A 20,084-nucleotide genomic window follows, 5' to 3' on the forward strand; every position below is an offset into this window, starting at 1 on the left:
ATCTATTGAATGCTCAAACGATGATTCAGTGTTATTATTTCAATGGGCATCTTCATCTTGTATCATTCATCCATTCACTGGGATAATGTCACTATGTTCCCCTTCTCACTAAACTTTAAATAATGTTGAATATTTGTCTACTAGCCCAACTGTGACCGTGGAGGGCTTTCTTTATCTGTGAGCCCCATTTACAATTTGAAACATTTTCTTCTACTCTGAAATGGCATTAAGCTCTGTAAAAAATCATTCCCTTCTGAGATGATTTCGAATTTACCTGAAACCTTAGCAAATATTCCAGTCCCATTTTCTGAAATATGCCTTTTACACATGAATAGACTGCTGGATTGCTTGGGTTTCTCTAGGGAAAATCAGTCCTCAAGTGTTCCTTTAAATGTCATTTGTAGGATGAGATCTTAATGCTTGCAATTTAGGATTCTTGCTCTGATGGTGCAAGAAAGGCCCCCAGAAGAAGGCGCTGCAGAAGATCCCTACAAAGATGTTCCATAGAACTAAGTTTGAAGACATGTTAGGGCAATGTTTTTACAAACTGTAAAAAGATATCTCAAAATAGAGTGGGGGTCTAAGGGATATTAGTTTAAAGACTCAAACAGTAAATAATCCCCAATTCTACATATCAAAACAAAGAAAACTGTGAGTCTAGAAAAACGAGTGACCTTGAAAGATGCTACACCACAAAAACTACAACAACATGAATGTTCATACCAAAATATCGCACTGGATATATATATGCAATAAAGATCTGCAAAAGCATAAAAGGTTCCCATCACCCACTAGAAGTGGCTCGCTTCATCATTTGGGAAACCAGGGACGTATCAAAGAACCAAACACCACCAAATGAACGTGGATCAGGGTTCAAAGTTTGTCCCGGACGCAACTATGGAAATGTTGCTTCAATAGAGGGAATCAATCTTTAAAATGGTATAGGGTGATATATGCAGTGCGAGTGAGATAAGTGTAATTGATAAAATTGGAAACCAAGGCACAATTTTTTTTTTTTATTTAAGTGCTGCCTTGACGCCAAATTAAAACAGTGCTGTGACAGTTTAAACAAATAACTGTGTTGGATCTGGTCTACATGTTTCAGCTTATGGGTAGATTATACCCCAGCTTTCGTCAGGACCATTACAAGCTACTGCATATTATACGTGAAAATCAGGTAAATCAAACAACATGAACCTGTGATAGGTGTAGGAGAAATTACCTGTGGGAGTGGAAACAAACATAGTGAAAAGTAAATGGAGAAAGTGCAGCAATATATTTTATAGGTCACAAACATGCATAAAAATTATTGTGCAATTATGCAGAATACATATTAGTATAAGCACCATATCAAATAATTGAGATGCTGGTTATTTAACACTTACCCGAACAATACTGGGTATGCGCCTCGCCTCACCTGGCAACTGCTCAGGCTTAAGGAGGGACCGCTCTAAGAAATGAATAAAAGGTATGTTCCAAAGTTAAGAATCAAACAATACCTAAATATGAAAACGCTTATCCTTAAAACCAAGAAGGGAAAAACTGAAGGTCAAACCTCGAGAAGAAACAAAGCCCTATGTGAGCGTGAGGTCCAAACATCCATAGTGATTGCTTTATGACAATAGCACCCACAGTAATGTTGTTGTTGGACCAAGCTACAAACGGTATCTATAATAGAAATAGCCCATAATAAATGAACCCCATTGCTAGCGTATGCAATCTCGTCTCTCATGTTTTTAAATGCATGCAAAGCAAGAAAACTGGCTGAGTGTTATGACATTATGACATTTTGAAATAACAGTGTAATAATCTAGTCAAAACAGTAGTAGTTGCTCTACTGCCAATAAGGTAGCCTGTCTCAAAAACTATATCCTAAGTGGAGGTAACTGTGTCTGCATCCGCCCCATGGTCAAACAAACAAACAAATGAATGAATGGCATGTTTAAATAAAGCAGCATTCCGTTATTTAAAGCGTGTGCGCGCAGATCTTACCTATCCGTCGGTACCTCAAACGGCTGCCGAGCCAGAAGGGGAGGTACGCGATCCTGATGGTATCGATCTTTATAGAACAGGGACCCGTGATGTCGGATCGACGTGGAGAGAAGGCGCACAATGATGACGTGAAAGCGTCATTACAAGTAGCCCGGGTATTATGGGAATTGTAGTCATTCATATCGAGACTGCGACAAACCCACCAGATAGAATAGTGGTCGCGCGTAGAAAATGCGAGTATGTCAGGTAATAGTGGCATACTGACGTAGAATAATCATTTTTTATGTTGATTATTATAACCCGAAGGGGGCGTGGAGTAATGACGTGAAAACGTCATTGCATCGGGCCCAAGTATCCATGGGAATTGTGGTCATTCCTGCCAAGTGTGCAAACAATAATCTGGTAGTCGTGCGTAAAGATTGCCGGACAGGTGTTAATGGCATACTAACGCACAAATAATCATTGCTTATGTTGTTTGTTACATTGTCACTCACAAAAACGATGATAACGATCAGAATTAGGATAAGTATTCTTGTCTTGTGATATTGGTGAAATAATGTATTCGGAAGCAAAGTCTAAATTGAGACCACAAATCCGTGTAAAGAAATGTACCTTTGCACTTTTAAGTCGGCCTTGGTGTAAACATATTTTTACTGTTTGTGTTGTCCATATTATAGAATTTGTACACTGTGGCAAACATGAAAAACAGATGGCGATGCAATTTGTGACACATGTAAAGCATATAATTTTAAACAAATAACAGCGCTATTAACAAAGTGGTTATTGCCCACGCATTACCTCTGTCTATCTATCTATCTATCTATCTATCTATCTATCTATCTATCTATCTATCTATCTATCTATCTATCTATCTATCTATCTATCTATCTATCTATCTATCTATCTATCTATCTATCTATCTATCTATCTATCTATCTATCTATCTATCTATCTATCTATCTATCTATCTATCTATCTATCTGTCTGTCTGTCTGTCTGTCTGTCTGTCTGTCTGTCTGTCTGTCTGTCTGTCTGTCTGTCTATCTATCTATCTATATATATATATATATATATATATATTGTCAAACAATTGCCCTGAGGCTGTGAAGGAGCACTCAACAGTCAGCCCACCATCTGGTGTACACAATTAGCCTGCAGCAACATGCCGGTAAGTTTAAACGGAGCCTGACGCGTTTTGAGGCTTTTCCGCCTCTTCCTCAAAGGCTGCTAAACATTGGCAAAGATGAAAGTTCTCCTTTATTCAATTAGGCATGTTTTCATTGGATCATGACCTTCATAGGTCTTACTGAAGGCACATTATGTTGGATTTGCATTATGGGATATGTAGTCCCTGGAGAACACCAAATATATTTCCCATAGTGAGTTTTATATGCCATTGTATATTTAAAGCTTCATTAACATCCATAGTAGGATCCGGGATACTGCCGCAGGTATTATTCATAACAGGCTTCCTGTGCTGTTTGTGGCCTGGACACAGTTCCAACCATCAGCTTTTTCATTTCAAGATGGTGCATCCTTCCACGGCCGGAATATATATATATATATATCTATAATATAACAAATAAGCAATGTATATTGATGTCTTTTACTAGCCTTGAATTTTTGTGATCGATAATGTTAAGATACAAGCACAAGTGTAACACATAAAGATAATGTGGGAAAAAAACGAAGCAAAAAAAGGGAAAAAAAAAAAACTGAAAAAAAGTGTGTAGCCTATAAAAAGCATTTCTATTGGCAAAGGGGCGTCATGTGATCAAGTGCCCAGGGAGGGACGAAACGCGTAATGGCTTCCGTTCCTGTTGTGTAAACTTTGCAAATAAACTGAGCGGTATTACAAAGGATTCTGTGGTCCGTGCTCTTTGTCTCCAGTATCCAGTATCCAGATGGAAGGAAATGCGGTAGAAGAGTATTAAGGTGATATATATATATATATATATATATATATATATATATATATATATATATATATATATTCACAGAAAAAACCATAGGTTTCAGGGGTGTTATAGTTAGCTGCCCATTTCACGCGTACAAAACCATAGAAATTCCTCCGTTTTAGTTAGTTCTGCTAACTATAACTGTGGTACTTTGAAATTTGGGACCGCGTGGGAGACAGGGCCCTACCCCTGTCTATCCCGGTATTAGCGAACCGCGAATGGTCAATGCGGTATGTACAAGTGCTTTATATAACGTTTTAGCGATAAATGCACTATGTATACGTTATTATACATTGACTTCGTGGGTTCCATCTTAGAGCGGTGGCCATCTTATGGTTGCCCTCACATAGGCTACACATTACGAACAAATACGGGCCTTCAGAACACATGTACTTTCTGTTTGACTTCTCTGTGACCTGTGCAGCTTGGCTCCGCTGCCCCAGGTCAGTCCAGTCTCACGAGCTCCCCGTCCTACGGCCACCTGTGATTAGCATCAGGGTTTGACACACCATAAAGCCTTTTCATCCCACACGAGCCTCCAGCTAATCTCTTTCACACCTGACTGTTCCTGCTTTATGGCTTGTTTTCCAAACAGGAGATGCTCGTGTTTATTGGGGCCTGTTGATATCTGATGTGGGATCTGAGCCTTGCTGGGTAAATAATTGTGGGCTGGCTTAACTGGAATGTGGGATGGTCATCATGACTCTGCCTTTTCGTTTGAAATGAATACATGTATATGGCCATATCGTAAAACAAGGAATGTGTGCCTGAAGCATGATATTTTGTATTTAAGGAGAAGCCCGTTTCTGTAACTTTAAGCAGTCTCCTGAGAACATACATGCTGTTGTACTTCTCGGATACCTGTAATTGGTCTGCAGCCAATAAACTGATCTTTGACTTCACCCAGAAGACTCTGTGTTTCTGTAGGTCTGAAATAGGAAGAACCCGAAGTCTTAGGGTGTGTTCCCCTGCACCGCTGGGCTTAAAATTCCCAGTACTTCAGTTGGCGCCCAACTCGGGACGATTTCAGCGGTACCAGTCCAAGCCAGAGGTTCGTGAGGAGCTTCGTGTGGAAATTCCGGAGGAAGGCCGCCACTTCATCGACCCCTGCATGTCGACGTGGTCCGAAAGTCTTTTCTGCGAGGTTCTCCGCGTCCCGACGGCTACGAAGGACTGCTGCCCTGATTAATCGCCCTGTTTTGGACCCTTGACGATTTTGGTAGAGCGAAACAATCGAGAGAGTCTTCTGGTGACGCCATCGATCATCGATATTCAGTTAAGTATAAGTGGAGCGTCTCCCAGTTTGTTTGGTATCCTTCGGGAATTTGGTATCCTTCGGGATCATTCTGATTTGGAGCTTGCAAGTCCCAAAGCCAGAGGACTCGTGTATTCACGAGACTATCGTAATCGATAATCCTTTGAAGTTTGAAACTAGACTAGTGAGCGCAAGATGCCTGGTTCTAGTGTATTTGGAAGATTGTTTTGTTTGGGTTGTGGAAGGGATTTCCAGTTAGAGGATTCATGTCCGGTTCCTCCAATTGGAACTCCAACTTATGAGCTTTATGTAAAACATGGCGTGGGCCCCATTGCATATAATGAAGTATGGATCCGATACACCAGGAAGGACGGTGTTTTAAAATGGCCCCAAAATGGTAGTTTCGATACCGATATTTTAGATAATTTGGAAGTTAAATTGTTTAAAAAGAAAGCCCGGCCGGCGATGTTTGATTCTTTCCGCCTATGGCGAAAGGAAGCCAAACAGAAGGAAATTAAGCTAGCGAAAAAGAATAAGAGAGAAAGAGGTATGTCAATGATACAAGCAGCTGTGCAATTTAAAGATAATGAGGAGGAACAAATGAATGAGCAGTTACATAGACAGCGCAAACTAGGGATCGATAAATGTTACCCTGTTTTGTCACCCCTTGTGCAAGATGAGACAAAAGAGAAAGAGAAAGATTCCCTAATGTCCCATTTGTTAAGTTTGCCACCCCCGTATGCGCAGAATGCCACAGCACCTCCACAGCTTGTAACTGCGCAGCCTCCAGTTAATATGCCGCAAGCCTTCCCACAGCCGCCAGCTCCTCCTCAGCTGGCTCCTATCCCTGCAGTGCAGCCCTCTCAAGGGCCGCCAGTTTTGTTACCTGTTGCCCCCACGCTTCCTACGACTTTGCCTAGTATGTCAGCTGCCTCCCCTGGCGCTCCTTTTTGCACTACCCCGGTACCTGTATCTGAATCCGTTTTTCTTCCCTCTGTCTATCCCCCCGTTTTCGCCTAAACTTCTCCTTCAGCACGACAATGACTAGCTAATGTAGTTACTAGTTTAATGTCGCCTCTCTTTGGGTCATCCAGTGCGACTCCTGGTTTACAGCGTAAGCAATTGCGTAGTCAGCTGCCTGGTCCCGACGAGAAAGAGGTGTTAGATCATCTGGCGCGTAGGTGGATTGGTTTCCCTTCACTCTATGATGTGGAATCAGTTGTTAACGTTTTTCACCAATGGGATGCCCCAAAACAGAGGTATGTCTTTGATAAAATGTGTGAATTCCTCTGTGAGGAATTGGAGGATACTGGTTCAAACCCCAACCCGCAGGAATTGTGTCGAGTGCGGTTTGATTTTGAAACAGGTACAATCGTGGGTCCCAATGTAGATAAAGCAGTTGCGACTTTACTGTCCTTCAGGAATGGTGATTGTCAGCAATCATTGTTTGAGCAGGATTTCCCTGTGGGGAAAAAGGGAAAAGCGCGACAATACCCTATGAGAGAAGTCCCTCCGGTATGGAAGGAAGCTGTTGCGGCTGATGCCGCTAATGGTATTGCTGCTATGCCAGCTCATTTTCAGCGTGTTTGGGTGCATGTCCCTTGGAAACGATCTGAAGTGTTAGCGCTTAAGCAGACATTGCCTGACCCCCGTAAAAACCCTACAGGTTATTATAAGGAGTTATCACAAACTGCAGAATCGTGTGTAATGAATCTGGCTGACATAGATATGCTGTTTGGGAATGTGGTTCCACAGCCTTTATGGGGATCCATTCGTAATGTAGATCACGCTGCAGAATTGGGTAACACATGGGCTAATATTATTGCTGCAGACGCTGGACAAGTTGGCGGCGCGAAGCCTGATCTTTTGGTAGCAGAACTCCCTGGAAGAATTATTACCTACATGAAAACTATAATGCCTGCGATGCGCGTAAATTGTGATGCGCGTAAATTGGGATAAACTGTCCGCATGTAAGCAGAAGAAAGATGAGACAGTGTCCGATTTCTTTACAAGGTTTGAAGAAACGTTTATCGACCACAGTGGTCAAGACATGAGCACTGAAGGTGGACAATGGTTATTCGTTGATAAATTTGTGCAGAATCTACTTCCCGAGTTGTGTAAGAAATTAAAGGATTCAGAAAGTTCTTGGGCTGTTTCCTCTTCAGCGCAAATACTGGCTACTGCACAGTATTATGAAAATAGAGATAAAGACGAGAAGGATAGAACAGATAAGAAAACGAAAGAACTGAAAATGAAGGTCCTCTTGCAGCAGGCTTATCCGCCACGTGGAGGACAGAATAATTATAGGCAAACACAAGGAGCCTATCAGCAACCCCAACAGTTCCAGAATAACCAGCAAATGAATGGGTATTATCAACCACGTATCCCTGTAGGTCCCAATCAATGTTCATATTGCAGAGAGGAAGGTCATTTCAAGTATAGTTGTCCTAAATTAATGCAGCGTACTAGTAATGCGTATGGCGCAAGAGGTAGAGGTGGTCAGCAAGCTCCTAGAGGTAGGGGGCGTGGAAATGCTCCCCAGAACGCGCGTCCTCTTCTGCCTCAAAATACCATAAATAGCTTTGATCAGCAAGCCAATGCGACTGGTAATACAGCTCAGTACTATAACAATGATTATTATGCAGAAGACGACAATGTGGAAGGTAATGATTACTAGGACAGCCGTAGACAGAGAGAGGGAGTTGTTTCAGTGCCAGTGGATCAGAGCGGACCATATGTTAAAGTGACTACAGCGGGTGTAACAGAGCCCTTTCTGCTAGACACTGGTGCTGCAAAGAGTTCAATCATGCATTCAAAACTCCCTGGCGCGCCTTTGTCTGGCGAAATGAATGTTTCAGTAGGTTTTTCTGGCGCCCCAGTCAGGAACCCGATTTCTAGTCCTATGTCACTTTCTGTTGGACCTTGCGAGTTAAAAGCACCCCTCATCCTAACGACAGGTTGTGGTGAAAATCTGCTAGGATTAGATTTGCTAAAAAGATTGCATGCAACGCTATATTGTTCCCCCTCAGGAGTACAATTTACATTAGGTAAGAAAGTGATTTCCCCGATGTATTTGTCTAAGAATGCAATGCCACCTGAATTGTCATCCCTTCCGGATGTCCTTTGGGCTACTGGTCCCAATGATGTGGGTCTTTTGGAAATACCGCCATATGTGGTCACTTTAAAAGCCAATGTCAGATTGCCACGTATTCCCCAGTATAAGATCTCCAATGAAGGTCAGAAAGCGTTGTTAGCAATTGTCAGTGACTTGATTAAAAAGGGTGTAATTGAAGAGACAAGAGGCAACGTTTGCAATAGTCCTGTTTTACCTGTCTTAAAACGAACAAACCCTTCACAGCCACCCGTTTACAGATTTGTGATTGATCTCAGAGAGGTTAATAAGATTGTTGTGCCACAGTTTCCAGTTGTCCCTGATATAACTGCCTTGTTAACCATGATTCCAGCCTCCGCTGCATGGTTTTCAGTGATCGATTTAAAGAATGCTTTCTTTAGCATCCCAATTGCAGAGGAGAGCAGAGACATTTTTGGCTTCAGTTTAGGAGGTCGAAGCTTACGCTTTAAACGCGCTCCCCAAGGCTACTGTGAAAGTCCATCAATATACAGTCAAGCTTAGAAAGCGCAGCTTGATGCACTGGTTTTACCTTGTGGCGCTATCCTCATTCAGTATGTTGACGATTTGCTAATCGCCGCGGATACTGAAAAGATTTGCAAAGAAGCTACATTGTCATTGTTGCGTCATTTGTCTGCCTTCCATCACAAAGTGTCTCTCTCAAAACTGCAATATTGTCGACAAGAAGTGACCTACTTAGGTCATCTCTTATCGAAGGAGGGAAGGAAACTGACCCCAGAAAGAATTCAAGCCATTATACAGTTAAGTGTGCCTACAACACAGAGAGAAGTGCGTGCTTTCTTGGGCATTACTTCATACTGTAGGCACTGGATACCAAACTTCTCTTTGTTGGCAAAACCTTTGTTAGCACTAACATGCAAAGACACACCGAATCCTATCCCATGGTCTGAGGAGTGTCAGAAAAGTTTTTGGGAATTACGTAATGCATTATGTTCAGCTCCTGTGTTGGGTACCCCTGACTACAGCAAGCCTTTTACATTGTATGTTCATGAAAAAGATGGTTGCGCATTATCAGTGTTAACACAGCCTTTTGGCGACAGACCGCGTCCATGCGCATATTTTTCGTCAACCTTGGACCCGGTAGCGAGGGCATTGCCAAGTTGTCTGAGAGCTACAGCCGCCGCAGCTATGTCTATACGACAGTCTGCTGGACTAGTAATGGATAATACATTGATTGTTATGGTTCCACATGCTGTGGACACATTACTAAACAGGACCAAGACACAGCACTTAACTAGTGCGCGGTTGTCAGGATATGAATTAACACTGTTAGCAAATCATATACACATAAAGAGATGCAACACGTTGAATCCAGCTACATTATTGCCGATCCCAGCAGACCTAGATGAGATTGAGCAACATGATTGTCTGTTCAGAACAGAAGAAGAGACGAAAGGGAGAATAGATCTCAAGGATACTCCCCTGACTAAGTGTGATGGTACTTTATGGGTGGATGGTTCGTGTTTCAAGCTTCCCAATGGTGATACGACTGCTGCATATGCTATCACGACTTTGCACACGATTGTGGAAACTGTGCGTGTGCCACATAATTCGGCTCAAGCAGCAGAATTAATTGCCCTTGCAAGAGCATGCGTGTTATCTGAAGGAATGAAAGTGAACATATATACGGATAGCCAATACGCCTTTGGCGTGGCGCATAGTTTTGGGCGATTGTGGAAAGAACGTGGGTTCCTGACTTCGCATGGAGCTAAAATTCAGAATGGCAAGTTGGTGAATGATCTCCTTGAGTCGCTGACCCTACCGTTACAAGTTGCGATTATGAAATGCAGTGCGCACAAGAAAATCACTGATGATGTTGGTCGTGGTAATGCGTTTGCTGATGAAATCGCGAAAGAAACAGCAAAAGATGAGAAAACTCGAATGTATGTTGCAGGCCCTGCAAGATGGGTTGGTGATGTTGGAATGTGTGAAAACACAATAGAGAGTGTGAAGTCCCTTCAAGCTGAAGCCACAGAGAAAGAGTTGAGCAAGTGGAGAGAAAGTACGGGTAAATTGGATGAGAATGGTTGTTGGGTTGATTTGTCAGAACATAGGCGATGGTTGTTGCCTGATGCATATGTGCTTCCAGTGGTTACTATGGCACATGGAATGGCACATATCAGTATGAAAGGAATCTGTAAGTTGTTGGCTCCAGTTTGGCAGAATGCTGGAATTCCCAAGTGTGCAGAGAATGTGGTCAAGAATTGTATGGTATGTTTGAAGTACAACCCTGGTAGGGGAACCCCAACTCCAGCTGGTCATTTTGCGCCTCCATCATACCCATTCGAAGTTTTGAAGCTAGATTTTATCCACATGGAAAGGTGCAACAACTTGAAATATGTATTGGTTGTTGTTTGCGCTTTTTCAAAATGGATAGAAGCATATCCCCTAAAAGACAACACTGCTTTATCCACAGCCAAAGCCCTTGTGAAGGAATTCTTTCCTAGGTTCGGAATGCCAAGAATGGTGTGGAGTGATAATGGGAGTGAATTTGTGGGTCGAGTGATGAAGAATGTGTGTGAGGGGTTAGGGATTAAGCAAAAGTTTCACGCTGCAAATCACCCCCAATCAGCTGGATTAGTAGAGTGCTACAATGGCACTCTGAAGCTGAAACTAGCCAAAATCCAGGCGAGCTCCGGTCTTAAATGGCCTGACGCCCTGCCTCTAGCACTCCTATCCACAAGAATGACTGTGCATTCACGAGTGGGACTCAGTCCGTACGAGGTGGTTTTTGGCCGCCCGGCCAATGTATGGGGTGTGCCAAGACCGACGAAATTCAGCGAAATCGAACATCCAGTACTGCTTGATTATTTGTCTGAATTGACGGCTAAATTGCGTGTTTTACACCAACAGGTGCATGATACTCTCCCCCAGGCCTCTGAAGCTCCAGGACACCCTATTGACCCTGGCAAGTGGGTCCTCGTGAAGAACTTCAAGCGGAAGAGCAACGATGAGCCCCGTTGGATTGGCCCTCACCTCGTACTTCTGTCTACAAGATCAGCTGTTCGAGTAAAGGGGAAGAAGAACTGGATCCACGGCGCCCACATCAAGAGGATCCCTTTGCCTCTACCATATGACCAGTGGGTCCAGGAGGGTATCACCGACTCTGAAACAGACACTGTACCTCGTTTTGTACCATTTAGTGATGCACGCGTAAGAGGCACAACTTCAGCACAACAGAGTGACGATATTTTGCAAGAGGCTGTGCCACCGTCAATTCGATTGGACACCACAGAGCCTGAACTCTTCTTTCAAGATCAGACAGTACCTGGCCGTTTCCGCTATAACCTGAGACCAAGGCCTATGGACAAATAAATATTCTTTTCCTTACCTTTTTGTTTTTGATGTCATAGCTCTCCCATCTGAAGGACTTTCTTGATTTTTGTTTTTCGAACCACCATCCGGGTTCAGCCGCAGGGTCGCGGTGACAAGACTTTGGGGTACAGGCCGAAGACGTTAGGTCAACGGTTCTGGTTGGTCTAGGGCATTCCCTGGACTGACAGGCGTACTCCTTAGCAGAAGATACTCACCCGCCGCGAGCGGCACGATTAGAGGATGGAGTTTTTCAAGATGGAGAGACCCGCTGAGGAAATGAACTTTAAACCAAAAATATGTAAAATAATGAAGAGCAAACGTTTTGTATTTTTATGTCTGTTTATACTATGTAGTATGATTGTGTTTACTGTAGGATTTGTATTCTTCTCCTCTCAAGAGCCCATTGCACCCACTGTACAGCCTATACCTCCTCCTACTGTCTCCTCACACTCTTTCCACCCTCTGCCTGAACACGAGCAAGCTAGACGATCAGAGTTTGTAAACAACTCATTTATTCAGCTCCTGCACCAGCACCAACTAGTCATGAATACAACCAATTGCTGGGTGTGTGGTTTAATGCCACATACCATTAATAAGGGTATTCCTTATGTAGTGCTGCCGTTTAGTTACAATGGATCGTCATGGGCATTCCAGACCATGTTCCTCTTTGCACTAGATGCCTACTCCCCGCGACAACCGCGTTCCATCAGACCTAGCACCAATAATAAAGCTTTAATGAAAGGAGTTGCCGATATGAGCAGAGATATCGACGCATACTCATCTATTCCCAAGGATGAATTGAGAGCTTATGTAGGATGGAACGCGACGGGGTATAGTATTAATCTGGGTGAAAGGCAGCGAAAAATCTCGTCCCCAATTTGGGTCGTACCCCACATAGGTCGGTTCTGTTTACAAGGTAATGGTCAGAATCCTAGAGCTCAACTGGGGAGAAGTGACTGTACTGAAACGTACACTTTTCCATCGCAGTTTTCCCCTGCGTTTTTGGCTGCCAAGGGTACATATTTTGTCTGCAGTGATCGAGCATATACATGGTTGCCCCCTGATTTCTCGGGCACATGTTATATTGCAAATCTGCTACCACCAACATTTACTGCTGCCTCTGACTATCACAAGACCAGAGTTGTGAGAGGCGTAATTAGTAAGGAGGATACTGCCGGTCAGGAAGCGGGAGATTTCTTTTTGGGTTTCCTGCCGTTCTGGGGACCTATGGTTAATAGTAGGAACCTGAGACAACTGACTCGTGTGGTTGAATCCACTGTTAATGTTACGGCAGGTGCCCTTGGTAATTTGACAGCTGAGCTCCAAGCGGATCGCCTCATGACTTTGCAGAACCGCATGGTTCTAGACGTCATACTTGCAGACCGTGGTGGGGTATGTAAGGTTATCTAATCTAGTTGTTGCATTTTCATACCAGATAACGCTCCAACAGTTTATCAAGCCATCTCCAAACTGCATAGAATATCTGAATCCATACACATGGATAAAGGAGATTGGTCACTGGTGGGGTGGTTCTGGGAATTGATATCTGCCTGGGGTTGGAAGATTCTGATGGTCATTGGAATGATCTTAGCCATCCTTTTCCTGTTCTGTCTGTGCATACAGTGTGCTCCTGCGATATGTGGCCTCTGTGCTACATTATGTGTAAGGAAACCTGTATCGAGGGACGAGCTAAGTAATAGGATGATGCTACAGCAACATCTCCATGACTTCGTAAATATTGACCTAGACTCGGATTGATGTGAGTATAGTTATTGCCTATGTAAGGGCAAAAGGAGGGTCTCTGGTACTTTGAAATTTGGGACCGCGTGGGAGACAGGGCCCTACCCCTGTCTATCCCGGTATTAGCGAACCGCGAATGGTCAATGCGGTATGTACAAGTGCTTTATATAACGTTTTAGCGATAAATGCACTATGTATACGTTATTATACATTGACTTCGTGGGTTCCATCTTAGAGCGGTGGCCATCTTATGGTTGCCCTCACATAGGCTACACATTACGAACAAATACGGGCCTTCAGAACACATGTACTTTCTGTTTGACTTCTCTGTGACCTGTGCAGCTTGGCTCCGCTGCCCCAGGTCAGTCCAGTCTCACGAGCTCCCCGTCCTACGGCCACCTGTGATTAGCATCAGGGTTTGACACACCATAAAGCCTTTTCATCCCACACGAGCCTCCAGCTAATCTCTTTCACACCTGACTGTTCCTGCTTTATAGCTTGTTTTCCAAACAGGAGATGCTCGTGTTTATTGGGGCCTGTTGATATCTGATGTGGGATCTGAGCCTTGCTGGGTAAATAATTGTGGGCTGGCTTAACTGGAATGTGGGATGGTCATCATGACTCTGCCTTTTCGTTTGAAATGAATACATGTATATGGCCATATCGTAAAACAAGGAATGTGTGCCTGAAGCATGATATTTTGTATTTAAGGAGAAGCCCGTTTCTGTAACTTTAAGCAGTCTCCTGAGAACATACATGCTGTTGTACTTCTCGGATACCTGTAATTGGTCTGCAGCCAATAAACTGATCTTTGACTTCACCCAGAAGACTCTGTGTTTCTGTAGGTCTGAAACAGGAAGAACCCGAAGTCTTAGGGTGTGTTCCCCTGCACCGCTGGGCTTAAAGTTCCCAGTACTTCATAACTCACGCGCCCGCAATGCACTGCTGATGATGTCACATATTGCATCATTCATGACATGGTCAGTGACATCACTGATGACATCACTGATGACATCTCAAATGACATCACTGATGACATCACTGATGACATCACTGATGACATCACTGATGACATCATCCACTGAATGTGGATTAGTTTGAAATTTAAATATGTATTATATATATACCAATCTGTATTGAAGATTGAGTGGATATATAACTGTCTGGATGGAGGATTTAGTAGCTGTCTGACTGTCTTTTTAAGTGAGTAATTAAAAGTGTCTCACTTAATACATGGATTAGTAACTAAACTATGTGAATGTGTGCAGCACTGTCTCTGTTGTTGTATAACATGCTGCCTCAGTTGGTCACTAACTACATGAGTGTGTATATTAGTTATTGATTAGTTGGGTGAGTATTTGTATGGGACACTGAGTTTGTGTGTGGTTGGATGGGGTGTGTGTAACTCTATGCATAGATGTGTGAATGGTTGATTGACTAGGTGTATGGGTTTAAGAGTGCATGTGGGAACAGTTGTTTGGGTGACTGAGTGTATTTATTTGTGTGTTGGTGAGCGAATATATGTTTTAGTTGTACATCTTCAACAAAGTCAAAAAATAAAAGGCATTGTATGTGAGAGTTGGTGTATATAAATAAGTTTGTGTAAGAGTCAGTGATTGTGAGAGTAAATATATGAATGAGTGTATAATTGTAATGGTGCTTTTTTAACATATTAACAATGAGTTACTATGTGTTTGAAAAAATGAGGTGTCGTTGGATAATTGTGTAAGTGAGTAAATTTAAGTGCGATATTGTCAAGTGGATGATGTCATCAGTGATGTCATTTGAGATGTCATCAGTGATGTCATCAGTGATGTCACTGACCATGTCATGAATGATGCAATATGTGACATCATCAGCAGTGCATTGCGGGCGCGTGAGTTATAGTTAGCAGAACTAACTATAACGGAGGAATTTCTATGGTTTTGTACGAGTGAAATGGGCAGCTAACTATAACACCCCTGAAACCTATGTTTTTTTCTGTGAATTTCTAAGGTTTTTTAACCTCTTCAGTGCCCATGACAAGATAGTCTCGTCATGGAGCACGGTTGCGCTGTGCCCATGACGAGACTATCTCGTCATGAACCCCACCCACTAGTGCAACGCCCGGCACAGGAGGGGGAAAGGGCGTGGCACTGAAGGGGTTAAATGCTAATTTCCAACTATAACGTCTCTGAAACCTATGTTTTTTTTCAGTGAATTTCAAAGGTTTTTTAAATGCTAACTTTTAAGTGTGATAGTAGTTATATCTATTTTTTGTACTGATTTTCTACAGTTTTTAACTGTTTATTTATAAATATTTCATTCATTAAATAACATTATATATTTTTCTGAAAATTGCAAAAACCATTTTTTAATTAAAACTGAAATATTGATTAATTTTCTTGTTTTCATTTTTTATTTGAATATATTTATATCATTTTCTTTAAAAAAAAAATCCAATTTTTTTCGCAGTCGCGCACTCAAAGTGTACACATCACGGTGGGTGCGCGCATTCTAGCCGTCATTTTAGAAAAGTCATGAAGGATCCGTGTATGGTGTGCAACGGCTGCGTGTTTTTCAGTTACATCATATACATTTAATATCACGTGATATGCGCGATTGGTATGCGACCAGTCTGCGACTCCTGCTCCCGCGCATTCGCGACACATGCGAATTACGGTACGAGATGTTTGCACGCTTGCGGGTCCCGTGTGACATCATATACGTGCTGGGGCGCGCTGGGTGCGCGACTCCCGCAAAAAAAATTTATGTTCCAAAATGATATGTATGTGTCTTTAATATACATATTAAGGCAAGAGATTATGTAAGATATTCATCAAAATAATATATTTGTACTTATAAGAAACTTATATTATTTTTAAATATATTTTCGCGAAGTCGGGTGCGTGCGTCGTGAGTGCAGAAAACCAGGTCAGCAGAGCTGCTGTAGAGCCAGAGAACCAGGTCAGCAGAGCTGCTCTAGAGCCTAAGAACTAGGTCAGCAGAGCTGCTCTAGAGTCAGAGAACCAGGTCAGCAGAGCTGCTGTAGAGCCAGAGAAACCAGGTCAGCAGAGCTGCTTTAGAGGGAGAGAACCAGGTCAGCAGAGCTGCTTTAGAGCCAGAGAACCAGGCCAGCAGAGCTGCTTTAGAGCCAGAGAACCAGGTTAGCAGAGCTGCTTTAGAGCCAGAGAACCAGGTCAGCAGAGCTACTCTAGAGCCAGAGAACCAAATCAGCAGAGCTGCTTTAGAGCCATAGAACCAGGTCAGCAGAGATGCTTTAGAGCCAGAGAACCAGGTCAGTAGAGCTGGTCTAGAGCCTAAGAACCAGGTCAACAGAGCTGCTCTAGAGCCAGAGAACCAGGTCAGCAGAGCTGCTGCAGAGCCAGAGAAACCAGGTCAGTAGAGCTGCTTTAGAGGGAGAGAACCAGGTCAGCAGAGCTTCTATAGAGCCAGTGAATCATGTCAGCAGAACTGCTTTAGAGCCATAGAACTGGGTCAACGGAGCTGCTTTAGAGCCAGAGAACCAGGTCTGCAGAGCTGTTGTAGAGCCAGACAACCAAATCAGCAGAGCTGCTTTAGAGCCATAGAACCAGGTCAGCAGAGCTGCTTTAGAGTCAGAGAACCAGGTCAGTAGAGCTGCTCTGTAGCATAAGAACTAGGTCAGCAGAGCTGCTCTAGAGCCAGAGAACCAGGTCAGCAGACCTGCTGTAGAGCCAGAGAAACCAGGTCAGCAGAGCTGCTTTAGAGAGAGAGAACCAGGTCAGCAGAGCTGCTTTAGAGCCAGAGAACCAGGTAATCAGAGCTGCTCTAGCTGACACTGACTGACTGACACTGACTGACTGACACTGACTGATTGACACTGACTGACACTGATTGACACTGACTGACACTGACTGACTGACACTGATTGACTGACACTGACTGACTGACACTGATTGACTGACACTGATTGACTGACAATGACAGACTGACTGACATTGACTGACTGACATTGACTGACATTGACTGACACTGACTGACTACTCTCTACTACTCTACTACTGACTCTCTACTACTCTACTACTCTCTCTCTACTACTCACTCTCTACTACTCACTCTCTACTACTCTCTACTACTCACTCTCTACTACTCTACTAGTCTCTACTACTCACTCTCTACTACTCACTCTCAACTACTCACTCTCTACTACTCTACTACTCACTCTCTACTACTCACTCGCTACTACTCTCTACTACTCACTCTCTACTACTCACGCTCTACTACTCTCTACTACTCACTCTCTACTACTCTCTATTATTCACTCTCTACTACTCACTCTCTACTACTCACTCTACTACTTTCTACTACTCTCTACCACTCACTCTCTACTACTCTACTACTCACTCTCTACTACTCTCTACTACTCACTGGCTACTACTCTCTACTACTCACTCTCTACTACTCTCTCTCTACTACTCACTCTCTACTATTCACTCTCTACTACTCACTCTCTACTACTCTCTACTACTCACTCTACTACTCTCTGCTGCTCTCTAGCACTCACTCTCTACTGCTCTACTACTCTCTCTCTACTACTCACTCTCTACTACTCTCTCTCTACTACTCTCTACTACTCTCTACTACTCACTCTCTACTACTCACTCTACTACTCTCTACTACTCACTCTCTACTACTCTCTCTCTACTACTCACTCTCTACTATTCACTCTCTACTACTCACTCTCTACTACTCGCTGTCTACTACTCACTCTCCACTACTCACTCTCTACTACTCGCTCTCTACTACTCTCTACTACTCACTCTCTACTACTCACTCTCTACTACTCTCTACTACTCTCTCTGCTACTCACTCTCTACTACTCACTCTCTACTACTCTACTACTCTCTACTACTCTCTCTACTACTCACTCTCTACTATTCTCTAGTACTCACTCTACTACTCTCTCCTACTCTCTACCACTCACTCTCTACTAATCTACTACTCACTCTCTACTACTTTCTCTCTACTACTCACTCTCTACTACTCACTCTACTACTCTATACTACTCACTCTGTACTACTCTCTACTACTCACTCTGTACTACTCACTCTCTACTACTCACTCTCTACTACCCTCTACTGCTCGCTCTCCACTACTGATTCTCTACTACTCGCTCTCAACTACTCTCTACTACTCACTCTACTACTCACTCTCTACTACTCTACTACTCTCTCTACTTCTCACTCTCTACTACTCTCTCTACTACTCACTCTCTACTACTCACTCTCTACTACACACTCTCCACTACTTGCTCTCTGCTACTCGCTCTCTACTACTCTCTAGTACTCACTCTAATACGCAACTCACTCTAATACTCACTCTTTACTACTCTCTACTACTCACTCTCTACTACTCCACTACTCTCTACTACTCTCTCTACTACTCACTCTCTACTACTCACTCTCTACTACTCTCTCTACCACTCTCTACTACTCACTCTCTACTACTCTCTACTACTCACTCTCTACTACTCTCTCTCTACTACTCTCTACTACTCACTCTGCTACTCACTCTCTACTACTCTCTACTACTCACTCTCTACTACTCACTCTCTACTACTCTCTACTACTCACTCTACTACTCTCTACTACTTTCTACTACTCACTCTACTACTCACTGTCTACTACTCTCAACTACTCACTCTCTAATACTCACTCTCTACTACTCACTCTCTACTACTCACTCTACTACTCTCTACTACTCACTCTCTGATACTTTCCCTACTACTCTCTACTACTCTCTACTACTCACTCTCTACTCTCTATTACTCGCTCTCTACTCTCTACCTCTCTACCTCTCTCTCTACTACTCTCTACCTCTCTACCTCTACCTCTCTACCTCTACACCTCTACCTATACACCTCTACCTCTCTGTACATGCACACATATGCACATACATATATGCATATATATGCTTTTGCATTTATATATATGTATGTGTATTTTTTTTTTCTTACAAAGGACGCCGCACTGTTCTTTTCAAAGTTTTATTTTACATGAAGCCCAGTCTGTCTATCCGACGCGTTTCGGCCATGACGGCCTTTCTCACGGTAGGTGACATTACTATCAGCTGACGTTATATGTCATTTCCTGTAAGTTCATTGCTCCCATTGGATTCTGGGAGTTGTAGTTCAAAAAAGATTACCAATCACCTAATGACAGTAAAACCAATGTAAATATTGTTATACTTTTCTAGTATATCGTAACAACCGTGATTGTAATGCTGTTAGGTGCAAATTAATTATTTTCGAAAAACGTATTATACAGAAAAAATACCGGTCTTCATTTCTGTAAAGCCACATACAAATGGTAGTATATGCAACTATGCCAGTTTGAATTATTGACATGGTAATCGTATAGTACGAGGGCATATAGACTGATAATGTATTTAAGTTAAAGTGGCTCAATGTTAATTTGCATATTCAAGATATGTGTCTACATTCTGTATATCGCAAGATACTTTGAAAATAACAGTGCATGTCTAGTAAAAAACTTCAAACAATTATCATTGCAGTCTCATGTTTGTCACTATAGGTGAACATAAAGTTCCTCATCAATGTTCATTCCTTTCAGATTTTTTGTCAAGTTGCGCAACGAAATGGAAGATCGCCTCGAAAAATACGAGGATGAAATCCAACAGCGGAAACATAGGA

The sequence above is a fragment of the Triturus cristatus genome, chromosome 8, assembly GCF_964204655.1.
Source record: "Triturus cristatus chromosome 8, aTriCri1.1, whole genome shotgun sequence".
Lineage (NCBI taxonomy): Eukaryota > Metazoa > Chordata > Amphibia > Caudata > Salamandridae > Triturus > Triturus cristatus.